This window comes from Pinus tabuliformis, chromosome 1_1 (assembly GCF_031772625.1).
Source record: "Pinus tabuliformis cultivar Carrire ecotype Pingquan chromosome 1_1, CPIR1, whole genome shotgun sequence".
NCBI classification, from domain to species: Eukaryota; Viridiplantae; Streptophyta; class Pinopsida; order Pinales; family Pinaceae; genus Pinus; species Pinus tabuliformis.
In genome coordinates, this window is record NC_142297.1 from 266,674,350 (window position 1) to 266,682,040 (window position 7,691).

The following is a 7,691-nucleotide window of genomic DNA, read 5'->3' on the forward strand; positions in this document are numbered from 1 at the left end:
GATGTGTTTTTTTGATCTCGCAGTTGGAGTCTATAGAATAAGAAAGAAATTTGATAACTTGAAAAAAAAGGTAGCTTGACAAAAGTTGTAGACAAAAGATTAATCTCTCCTACCTTGACAGAACTCGTTTTCAATATCAACACCTACAAGAACTTTTTTGTGGAATATTATCAAAACTAATATAAGGATATGAAAGAGTGTATTGTAAGAACCTTGACAAACACAGCCACTGAAACTTGGAACATTGTTTGGAGGAAGAGAAAATTATGTTTCTTTTTCCAAACATGTATGTTAGTATATTACAGTTTAATGAATATGTTTTCTTATTATCATATATGGTTTCATACTTTAACAAAACATTCGCCAAGACTTCACAATGTTTTATTATTCAGTAAAAGATTTGTCAAGATCTTATAAGATTTTATAATTCAGTGAAAAATTATCCATCACTGTACAAGATAATATAATTTGGTGAGAGATTCGCCAAAAAAATTATATATACATATTATATTATTGATAAAATCGCCTCCTATTTTTCCTATGTATCATGGGGATTAGCCCATTTATTATACATATAAATTTATGGTGGTTCTTAAAATTTTCCCCGTGCTACCGCAATGTTACGAGGCTTTTCGTTGTTAATCATCACTGAAGAACAACCTATGAAACACAATGGTCAAATTTAGGGGGTTTTTTTTATGGTTTGTTGCTAATGAGGCACAAAAATCCTACTTAACCAATAAACCCTCCCTTTCAGAGATCCAACTATGATAGACTAATCAACATTGTGAAGGCCTGGGTAGAAGACTTTAGAGATTATCAACTAACATTTATACTCAGACTGAATACTTATGTCAGCTAATAAGATTAGACAGAGAGAAATGAAAGAGAGACCCATTATGGTCCATCTATGAATGTCTTGTGAAGAGATCTGAGCTTGGAGGGGCCAAGTAAGGGCCAAATCTATTCTTGTGATAGGAGAGTGGCCGAGAAGGCAAGATCAAGATGGTCCAAAGGCTGAGATAGCCATTAGAGATCCAAGTGAGAAACTTGGAGTGAAGGTGAAGCAAAGACCTTGAGGGCCAAGAAGGCTTGCAACCTATGCTCAAGAGGGAGCCAGTCTCCAGAGGGAGTCAGCGTGCTCAAAGGGACTCAACAACTCAGAGGAAAAGAATCTGCGGATTCAAGAAGTCATGGTACAAGATGGCCATGCAAGATGCTCAGGAGCAAGAGGTTTCTAGGAGTAGGATGTCTTTGAAGAAGGGTCCCTGTCATACAGCAGGAATTGCTTCTATGTCATATGGAGTTGTTGTGGTAGCAGATCAAGAGTGTCATATGTGTTTTAGGTTCATATCTATATCACAAGTGTTCCAAGTTTGAAGGCAGAACCACTTCCAGATGGTGTTGTGAGAATACATCCCTCACTAACACGGAGTGTCGATGTTTTGGGTAGCATCAGAAGTATTTTCACATGTGGGGCAAGTGGGCTAAGTGATGGAGCTTTGCACCCATAGACCCATGGTATTTTGATGACCTATGGTATAGACCCATGGTATTGCACCCTTTGGAAAAGTATAAGTGCAAGGGCGAGTGATTCATTATCGTTGTCGGCAAGAGGGCATCTTGTCAAGGAAAAGGGTGAGTGATTCATTCTCATTGTCAACAATAGGCCATCTTGTCAAGGAAAAGGCCGAGTAGGCCTCAAGCCTGTAGAGGACCGAGAGCACTTGTTAACAGCCAAGAGAGCTAAGAGCGCCTATTGACAAGCACGAGGGCTTAGAAGGCATGTTGACAGCCACGAGGGCCTGTTGACAACCAAGAGGGTTGAGAGAACCTACTGACAACCAAGAGGGTCTGTTGGAAGCCAAGAGGGCCAAGAGGTACTATTGATAGCCAAGAGGGCCTGTTGGAAGAGGGCCAAGAGAGCCTATTGACAGCGAAGAGGACCAAGAGGGCCTGTTGATAGCCAAGAGCATCGAGAGAGCCTGTTGGCAACAAGAGGGCCGGGAGGGCCTGTGGAGAACAAAGAAGGCTGAGAGGACCTATTGTTGGCAAAGAGGGCCAAGAGATGACTGAGAGAGGGCCAAGAGGGCCTATTGTTAGCAAGAGAGCATAGAGACATGCAGGGGCAGGAAACATTGAGAAAGAGATTCTCTCAATGAGACATTCAGAGAAAGATTCTCTCAAGCAAGCAAGAGATCTGCATGAGTAATATTGCAGGTTTGTTGTGAGTGAGATACTCAGTTGTGCCAGGTCTAAGGAAAGAGCACGAAGCAGCAAAGGAGATCTAGAAAACCGAAATTAAGGACGGATCTAGGATCAGATTCAAGGTAATTGTTGTATATGTCATTTCCTCAAGGGAAATCATCCCCGTAAGGGAACCCAAGTAGGTTCTAAGAAGAATTAATGAAGAACTATTAATTGGGAAACACGTGTCTAATATGTTACTGCGCATGATCTAATCACTAGTTTTAAAGTTTCCACTGTGTAAAAGTTAGACATATTAGTGTGTTTCAGTTTATTAGCTGAGTAAAGTTAAGTGGAAGTTGTTACCAGATCTAGTGTGTGTGTGTGTGTGCACTGAGTCTAGTGCCCAAAATCTAATAAACTGGAGAGAGGAAACCAGCTGGAACAAATTTTCTGTCATTTATCTAGCAATTACATGGGATTCTTTTAGGAAATGAAGTAGATTTTGAAGGGCCGCTGGAACCAGGAATATAAAGAACATAGGTTTTGATTTATCTTTCTTGTCATCACTATATTAACAGGATAAGTTGTAGCCAATTGACTGCCACATAGTAGTTTGTCCATTTCAAGTTTAAATTGATGCATTTTGGCTGCCAAGTTAAACTTGAAATTGACAGATAGCTTTCTGAATTATATCATTAAATGCATTGACAAAGAGTTCACTATCATCCATAACAATTGCAGGCTGTACCATCTTCTGACTCATGACATCGCAGAAGAACTGACAAAACAGTTGTTAAAATGATCGTCCTCAGTTTCAGAATAATCTGCTACAGTGTACAGAAGGTATACTTTGCTTTAACAAGTTTCAGTTTCAGATTAACTGGTTTTGCTAGTTAATCAAGTTTACAGTTTCAGTTTAAAATAACCAAGAAGAGGTATCCTATGTTTGCAAAAGCAAAGAATACCTCTTCAAGTTTCAGTTTCTTGATTGTTATGTCAATGTGAGCCAGTTTCTCTTTCCTGTGTGGTGTACCTGTTAACCTGATTTTGCTATACTTAGTTCATTTTGGTTGCTTAAAAGAAAATCATTACATGTATGAGCTTACTAGCTATTCAGGTTCTTTCTGAGCGATAGGAAAATAGCTACTTCTTCCTCACCATCATGAAATACACCACATGATGCAAGTACATTATATGCTGAAAAAACCAGCCAAAAATATCCCAGCTGCTTGCACCCTGTAAAAACTACTAAGCTCTAGTTTGATAATCAACAAAATAACTATAGTGAAATAAAAGTAAATCCTAAAATAAAGTTTTCGCATCAAAGAATCGTGGGACCCAACTAAGAGATGCTCTCGAAAAATTTAAAGTTTAATACAGAAAGTACATGTTAATCAATTCACAGCAAAGGATCAGGAATACATCCATCTATGTTCCAATAGTCTTTCATCGAAACATTTCCTAATGGCAAAAGCACGAGGCCTGCCACATGTTCAAGGTAGTTCGACAGAGAAATTCAGCAAATTTGATGTTCTTTTTAACTCCAAAAGAAAGGTATAGCAATATCTAGAAATAGATGAATAGATTAAAGTAAATGCAAAGACGGTCAATACAGTTATTTTGAGATTTGTTATGACTGATGTCGATGCTACGTATCCAGCAATGAAAGAAAATCTCTTATGACTTATCATACTCTGCAATTTACTGATAAGTTCACAGCCTTAGCCTTCTTAAACAAAAATCTCGTAGTAACGGCCATATGAAAATTCAATGCTGAAAAGTTCCATATAGATAAATGTAGTGATTAAGCCCAACATAAGCCTAGTCCACACAAATCCCCGTTAGTTCAAGCTTCCATTTTTTGGGTCCATCAATGAGTTCTCGAAGGCCAACTTTTAGCTCTGGTATTCCCTCTTCCAGCACAGCACAGACAGGAAAAATAGGCACAGACGGTATCCTTTGTTTGAGTTCCTCAAACACCTCCTCGACACCATTTTCATCTATCTTATTTGCCACTATTAATGAGGATCGGTCAGACAACCCTGGTTGATGCTGCTCAAGTTCAAATACTAGATCTCGTAGTTGATGCCAAGGCTGAAGTCCCTTTCTATCTCCTAGGGCCGATGACAAGTCTACTACATATGCTAGGGCCTTAGTCCGCTCAATATGCCTCAAAAAAGCATGCCCCAAACCTCGATTTTCGTGTGCTCCCTTTATAATCCCAGGAATATCAGCAACTGTGACGCGGAAAAAGTCTTCATATTCAAGCTTGCCTATATTGGGTCTCAAAGTTGTAAATGCATAATGTCCAACACTAGGTTTAGCCCGTGATATGGCTCCTAGAAGAGTACTCTTTCCTGCATTCGGTGCCCCAACAAGTCCTATATCTGCAATAGTTTTGAGCTCTAATATCAAAACCGCTTCTACCAGGTTGACCACGATCATGCTCACATCTTTGTAAATCCTTCTGGCTTTGCCCATCAAATTCCATATCTGTATCTTCCAGGTCATCAGTAGAATCATGTTCATCACTAAGTTTAGTTCTATGGATCCTCGGATCCCTTGCCATGGCAATATTTCCTCGTCCTCCGTCTCCTCCACAAGCAACCAATAGGCGCTGCCCTGGTTCTACGAATTCCGCTACTGAGTCCTCTATCATCTCTGCTTCAGATTCCTCCCCTTCAGAACCCTCTTCTCCCTCAAAATCTTCATCTCCTTCATATTCCCAATCATCCCATGAACTTTTTTTCTTACTACTTTCAGAATGGGAACACGATTCATCAAAGCCCAACCATTTTTCATCATCCAGCTGCTTTGAATTCGAGGTCTGATTCCGAATCTTGCAAGAGCTGACTTCCATTCTGTTTTTCTTGTCTTTCCTGTTTAAAGGAACACTATAACCTTTTGTGTTTTCATATACCTCCAAAGCTTCTGTGCAAGAATCATTCTTGTCGTTTTGGAGTTCAAGGTCGACATGCTTATTGCTTTCAAGATCAGTTGTTGGAATCTCCCATGGAAACATTTCCTGAAGCGAAGTAGATTGTACAGTTGACGGAATTACACCACGGACTAAATGAATTACAGTACCCACAGGTACTTGTACAACCTGCAGAGGAAGTAACCCACTAAATGACTTGATGGCAATGATCATTTTTGCTAGAACATGTGTGCTTCCGTAGATGTATCTTAGGGAAAAAAAGCATTCCAACTACATTTATATACCAATACAGCAAGATAAATGATAATTTGCAAACCTTGTCTGCTCCTCTGCTCCCCACTTTATTTTTGGGAAATCCATGACCACCTTTCTGTGCATTCTGCAAAAAGCATGAACCAACCTTATAATTGCTACTGTTTTTTTCCAAAGAAAGACTATGTTAGAGGGCAAGAAGATAAAATCCTATACCCTACGAGAATGATGAGTTTCCAAATATGGTAATAAAAACGCATACCAAGTGGTGTTGCAGGTTGCTTAGATCCCAAACTGCTGCAGAGCTTTCAAGGATAACATCGCCACCTTTACCTCCTTTTCCACCTATGTTATACAACATCATTAACATTTTCGTAAAAAGCCTCTCAAGAATCAAACCAGTTAAAACTCAAACGCCCATCATTAACTTTCAATCAAGTTGGTTTTAAGGCTTTGATTCTGTTCATGTTCAAATGCAACGATCACATGTCATACATGTGCCGAAAGCCTCTATAAATGTGTAATGAGTGCACAAAATTAACTCTGAAATTACAAAATGTGCTTATTGAAAATAATTGAACAAGAATGCATACCATCTGGCGCGGCGCGTCGAGCATGGCGACTTCTACGGTAACTGGTGCAACCATCACCTCCTCTCCCTCCTTTCACCCACAACCTAATTCTGTCCACCATTTTTTTTCGTTCCTATGATACCCACCAAAGTAATCAATAGGACTTCTACAAACAGGTATAGTATGCCCTAAATTTTACCGATTGCAGGCCGCAAAATCATGGATTTCATGCATAATGCGATGCAAAAGAATTAAATAAAAGTGGAAAATGCATTTTATCTGAGAAAAATATTTGATTTTTTTATACTCACCTGCAATGGAGCGAGTTTTCCCTTCTTCCTGGGAGCATCTGAATACACAGAAGCAGAAGGAATCCATTGTTGCCGGTCGTTCAAATATTGTTTTGCATTACAAAGGAATTGGAACACCTTCTGCCGCCTCCACATTTTGATATGTCCGATTCACATTCAACTTATTTCACCATTTTTGTGTAGGCCCCTTCCCTACATTTGTATCTCAATGGCACAGAGTATCTGTTCTTGCAGAAGGAATTTAGAAAACCCTGAAACCATAGCAGGGCCATAGAGCGCTCTTTGCTACCGCTAAAAAGCGGTTTCCCGTAATGGAGCAGATTCCGCTGCTTTCTGATATGCTATGATGCCTTCAAGGTAAGAAACTCTCGACTCATGCACAAGGGTAGGACCTCCATATCCACCCCCTAACGTCAATTCAATAGGCGCATGAAAGTAGTCCGCGACAGGGGGGTCGACATGAAGCTGAGCCGATGTATAAAAATAGATTTAATCTACTAGGGTTTATACTTTAATTTAAATATATATTTTTAATGAAATATGAAAAAATGTTGTTTGTTTTTTTCTTTTCTTTTTTCTCTCTCTTTTTTTCTTTCCCAAAAGTAAGAATACCTAAATTATATTTCATTGAGCCAAATTTACAATATGTACAATCATGAGAATTTTTCCCTGCCTTTTAGTGAGAAACCAGAGAGATGAAACAAGAGTTTTCTACCTTTCGAAGGGGAAACCAGAGTTAACATTGTTTACATTATTTTTCAAAAAGATAAAACCATAGAAATTGCACAAGAGGGTGATGCCTCACATTGCTTGGACAGTGGACTAATACAAAATGATAGTGTCACAATGAGGTTGAGGCAAAAGGTCCTTAGTCTTCAAATTCTTTGGCCAAGCAACAACTATGGTATTAAGTTGGAAATTTCAGAAGAAAAAAGGTCTTCCAAAATCCATAGATCAAAAGAGAAGGAGAAACTAACCTGGGTCTACTCAGGAAGCTGACAAGTGACGAAAACTGTTGTGAAGCCAGGCAAAGGCCGAGTTGGAGCCACCTTACACTTGAGAAGTGCCACAAGCCTTCCACGCATCACCCTCCTCCATAATGTAACAATGATAAGGGCAAGGCCTGGGTGGGGAAGAAGATGGAATATTTGGTGCGTCGGGAGGTAGGGGAGCTTTGTGAGGTGGAGGGGGGAGGGGGGGGGGGGGGGGAGCTAGCAGGAGGGGAGTGCGTGGGAGAGCTAACTAGTGAAGGGACATTCGAGGGGTAATCGATGTGAAGGTCCTTGCAAGTAAGTGAGCCGCTTCAAGGTGGGGGGCGAGTGGCTAAGGAGCGTCGAGAGCTCTACAATTTGATGGTTGGCTTTATCCTTAGTCCTTTACTGCTATGAGCACCTTGATCTCAGCTACATTGTTGCTTTCATGTCCAAT

General features: G+C 40.0%; 1 pseudogene across 1 annotated transcript; it reads right to left on the reverse strand.

The window, feature by feature from the left end:
- Window positions 1–3,845: 3,845 nt before the first annotated feature.
- Window positions 3,846–6,659, reverse strand: LOC149212566 (putative GTP-binding protein OBGM, mitochondrial; annotated as a pseudogene). The gene is made up of 5 exons (XR_016250777.1): window positions 6,264–6,659; window positions 5,974–6,085; window positions 5,643–5,725; window positions 5,445–5,507; window positions 3,846–5,296 (listed from the first exon to the last, which is right to left on the reverse strand). The product of XR_016250777.1 is annotated as a putative GTP-binding protein OBGM, mitochondrial (transcript).
- Between the last annotated feature and the right edge of the window lie 1,032 nt (window positions 6,660–7,691).